The 4972-nt window shown below is 44.6% G+C and overlaps 1 long non-coding RNA gene across 1 annotated transcript; it reads left to right on the top strand.

Moving 5' to 3' along the window:
* The first annotated feature begins 571 nt into the window (after nucleotides 1-571).
* On the top strand, nucleotides 572-4766 carry LOC147633923 (uncharacterized). Its single transcript, XR_015266867.1, has 2 exons — nucleotides 572-795; nucleotides 4654-4766. It is a non-coding gene; the product is annotated as an uncharacterized LOC147633923 (long non-coding RNA).
* The last annotated feature ends 206 nt before the right edge of the window (nucleotides 4767-4972 follow it).

A 4972-nucleotide genomic window follows, 5' to 3' on the forward strand; every position in this document is an offset into this window, starting at 1 on the left:
GAGAGAGAGAGGCATTAACGTATATATATAAAGAGAGAGAGAGAGAGAGGCATTAACGTATATATATAAAGAGAGAGAGAGAGAGGAGAGAGGCATTAACGTATATATATAAAGAGAGAGAGAGAGAGGCATTAACGTATATATATAAAGATAGAGAGAAGAGGCATTAACGTATATATATAAAGAGAGAGAGAGAGAGAGAGGCATTAACGTCGGTAGAATGCAATACGATGGCATATACGACCAACGGTGGGACTTGAACTCGGGTATATCATATATATATAGAGAGAGAGAGAGAGGCATTAACGTATATATAAAAAGAGAGAGAGAGAGGCATTAACGTATATATATAAAGAGAGAGGCATTAACATATATATATATATATATATAGAGAGAGAGAGAGAGGCATTAACGTATATATATAAAGAGAGAGAGAGAGAGGCATTAACGTCGGTAGAATGCATATACGACCAACGGTGGGACTTGAACTCGGGTATATCATATAGAGAGAGAGAGCCCAACTTAGGAGAGGATCTCGTTTTGGCTCATCGTCAAGTGTGCACGCCCGGACATGGTGTAGACACAACGTTATATGAAGAATTGCTCAGAGTTCCTAGGCGAGGAGTGATGGCGGAAGATCTGGAGTCCAAGGCGAAGCACGTCAGGGATCTCCTGAGTAGCTTTTATGGAGAAGACGATGAGCACGCGCAAGCCACGCCCAGTCTCATCCGACGGGATACCCTGCAAGCCATCAACACCAAAGCTTTCGATGCCGAGCGCTATATGTCTTCCCTGGTCGGTCTCCTTTTTCCTTTAATCTTTACATTCTGTATAGAAACCTAACTTAAATTCTGGACACACATAGCTTCATTCGCACTCGCATTTTGAAACCCTTGCTGAAAATCTGCAGAAAAACTGTGCACTCACATCTCAAAACCCTATTTGTAAAGCTTTCATGGAATGCAGAATGTCAGTTTAAATCGTGTCTTTAAGGGACATTGATTTATTATTTATTTATTTACGGATCCTGATAGATTTCCTTTTGAAATTTCAAGAAAAACGTCCGGAATTCATTCATAAACACTCTCTAATGATCGCATTGTGTTTCCAAGGTTATTCCAATTTCAACTTGGCTACAATCTGAGATAAGGGATCAGTTTCGTAAACATGTAGTGTCTTACCAAGCACTGCTCATGGAAATTGCAAAAAGTTCAAGCAGAGCTGCCATGGAAATGCAGCTTGAATGATTCAAACTGGTCCATTTATGTACGTACGTATGTATGTGATGGTGGTGATGATGAAATCCAAAGAGCATGTGCATTCCACCTGCTCCAGACCAAATAGTGACTCAGCCCCCTAGTTTTGGAAGGGTGAGCTTCAAATACTATGAGGCCCAGGCTTTTAGACAAAAAAGGATTCATTTCTTTCATGAAAGATGGTACGGAAACAAGGAATCAATGTCTCTACATACACGAGAAGAGTCGTGAGTGCAAGATCAGGCATTTTCTCTAGCTTGGAATTGCATTTTGACATCTTACTTTTTATGTTGCTCTTATCCTCATTTTGGCTTGCCTTAGACTTGCTTGCAGAGTCAATAATAACATTGCACGACATGAATATGTTCAATGTTGAATTGGATGCAGATCTTGATTCCTATCATGCTAGCATTAAGCTACATTCATGAACTAAAGGTTATTACTTGTGCATGGCTGAGAACTGGTGTAAGAGACTCGTCCATCCATCACCAGGGATACGGAGACACCTCACTCGGTAAGATTAATCCCAACCATTGTGAGAGCTATCTCATCGGTGCCTCTTCTGGACGATCCGATTTATAAGCGATCTCCACAAGATTGGGAGTTCTATCCAATTAGAAGAAAACACTTGACTCATCAGGTCCACCCGACCACCCGCTTCCCAGTGACTATATCTACGAGGTTTATCTAAGTTACTAAGCACATTGTTTTCATTGATGCAAGTTACAACTTATAACATGATTTATTTATTTATTCTCGTACACAGGTTCCTTTATCCCTTAATGAATACATTATTTTCTAATCAAGTCATTCCACACATAGAAAGAAATTCATCGTAAGAACAACCATAATTTCAAACCCTCGGCGTCTTGATTTTTATCCATCTCCAATCTCTCAGCTCATCGAGTCATAAAACAGTCTAGAGCTTATAACCGTTGTCGTGAAAAATCACTCGCATAGTAGAACAAGAAGTGTCCCCTTCACCCTCTTCTTACTATGGAAAACCTTTCCATAGTGGTGGGTTACCCAACGAAGACAGTTGCCTTGATCTTTAAGTATTTTTAGAGTCGGTTGCCGCGGGCGGGGAGTATCTAGTTGCCCAGGCCGATCACTAAACATATTACATCGGAATGGTTGTCCCAAGAGAATACGTCTCTTGATTAATAAAGAAAACAATTTAAAAATAGATCTCCATACTCATCATAGTCTTTTATTTCCATTGTCATTTGTAGCAATCCATGTAACCAAAAATTACATACATAAGATTCTACATTTACCTCCCTAATATATGATTGGATGTATTAGATAATTTGCTTAACCACATTTGCAAATTTACTATTTAGGGTTAGGCACTTACATGGCAGGGAGTAGATTGACCAAAACTTACAGTCATCAGAGGATGATCATGGCCACTTTCTCTCTAAGGTTGATCGTAGTCAAATGTTCAAGGTGCTTGATCTCCATTACTAACCACTTTGGTCTCATTTTCAAAATGCTCGTAGCATTTATATCGTCATCTCATACCGTGTGTACCTAATTGAAATAGTGCACGTAGGCTACTATTGGAGCCGCCACCAAAAGATCACTACCATCCATTATCCATTGATTACTACCATCCATCACCCATCTGATACGGGAAGAAGCACGAGTCCCATTAAAGATCACTGCTCTAGTGGCCTATGAAGATAACCATTACATACAACGTTTCTCTCCTTCATCCCCTTCAACAGCATCTCCCACCTCCCGTCTCAATGCTTGGTCTCTTGTCTACATGCTTTCACTGCTATAATTAGAGAGCTCTCTTCCCCGTGACTTGACAGAGTAGAAGAAGAGAGAATACACAAGGGGTTTGCAGCTTAGGAATCCTTCATTGACTTTGGCATGGGCCTCTCCACCAACGGCCGCACCTCTCTCCCTTCAATGTGGTAACATGTATCACTTGTGAAATGATCAACTTTGCAAGGGAAGCAGCACCTTTGTCAACCTCCGTTGAATCAACAAAGAGGGGTGGCTGATTGGATGCACATAGAAGCGAGTGAGCAAGAGTGAGGGTGGTGAGGGAATGAGAGAAGGCGGTGGGGGAGAGGGAGTGAGAGGACTAGCGCCATTGACGTTGGTGGTGGCCGGATAGTTGGTGAGGATGGTGTTGAGGGCGTTGTCGGCATCGTTGTGCATCCTCCTGTCGGAATACGCAGCGGATATGAGACAAACTGTTGCGAGCACAACGTAGCAAGACACCAACATGAAGATGAGCAAACGCAGGAGAACTACCAGCCTAAAAACGTAGAGCTGTGTGGAGAAAAGAAAACGCAGAAGAGAGAGAGAGAGAAGCTGTAGGAACTCTGCTCTATATACAAGATCTGGTACAATACCCAATACTTGAGGTGTGGGGGGCAACCCCTCTTTATATATAGTCCAGGGCTGCTGGTCGGCCAGCCCCAAATAGTGTCATGTGCACAGTGTGTATCTACCGTGTGCTATACGCATGCAAGACTAGTTTCGAGGCTTGGGGAAGCTTGGAACTAGGCAGGCTGATTGACGAGCTGAGTTAGGGAAATACTAACGGGTGGGCACCCAAGTATGGACGGGCGAGCGGCCAAGTGTGGACGCCCGATGACCGGCCAAGAGCCTATAAAAGGGTGGCCAAGGTTAGTTATTGTTTTATAGAGAGTCTCGCGAGTTTGTGAGAGCTCTATGGTCTTGGAGCCTGGATCTAGTGTAGACGTGCACCTGCTTTGTGCAGCCGAGGCCGGCAGCAATCTCGAGGCCCGCGAGGGCAGCTTCGTGGCAGTATGGGACGTTGCGAGGAGGAGATTGGTCGGTACGTCAACCTAGTTAGCTCAGCTTGTGGCTCGGTGGGGACAGCCAAGACTGTGGGCTCGCCCACGGCTGTCATGGTTGGGAGGTGAGTCAGGCCTGCACCCCCTTTGTTGTTTGTTGTTCGTTTGTTTGCAGGATTCGAGTTTCGAACCAAGATCGATCACGAGGGGATCCGTGGGGATTTGACAGTGGTATTAGAGCATACCTCGTGAACGAGCAAGTCGGTAGGTAGAGAAGAAGAGGTCGAAGAACGGTATGTGTTAAAAAGCTTGCTGTTTTTTCTGTGCATACTGCAGATTTCAGGTTTAGTATGTGTTTTTTCTTCATCAAAGACACCCATGTTGATGGGAGATAGTAGTCTTAGAAGGGTTGATTGTTTTGCAAGAAGTAGGGTCTTTTTGCTTGGCAAAGAAGAGGTCTGAATCGTTGTACTGTAGAGAGAGAAAAAAGAAGAAAAAGCATAATGCTTTTCGTTGCTTTTTGGCGCATGAGAGAAAGAGCGAGAGAAAGTGTCGCTGCTGCTGTGTCTGCTGGCCAAGAATTGCTGTACTGGCCGTGTGTGTTGCGTGTGTCGTAGGCGTGGGGGCTGCTCACAGTTACAGGCGGCCAGGCCTGCTAGGCATGCGGCCAGGCTTGCGTAGCCAGCCCAAGCCGGCGCCCAGGCCACGCAAGACGAGCGCCCAGGCCACGTGGCCCTGTGACCAGGCGTAGGCGCAGCCTACGTGTGCGCACAAGCACTGGCTGGAACACAGGTGGGTACACATGTGTGGCGGCGCAAGCGTAAACCTGACGGCAGCTTCAATCGACGGCAGCCAGCACACCGTCGGATTATTCCAGGAGGGAAGCGAAAAAAAAAACACAAGGAAAGCATTCGATTTTTTTTTTTTAGTGCTTTC

The sequence above is a fragment of the Cibotium barometz genome, chromosome 11, assembly GCF_041138505.1.
Source record: "Cibotium barometz isolate CiBa-2024 chromosome 11, ASM4113850v1, whole genome shotgun sequence".
Lineage (NCBI taxonomy): Eukaryota > Viridiplantae > Streptophyta > Polypodiopsida > Cyatheales > Cibotiaceae > Cibotium > Cibotium barometz.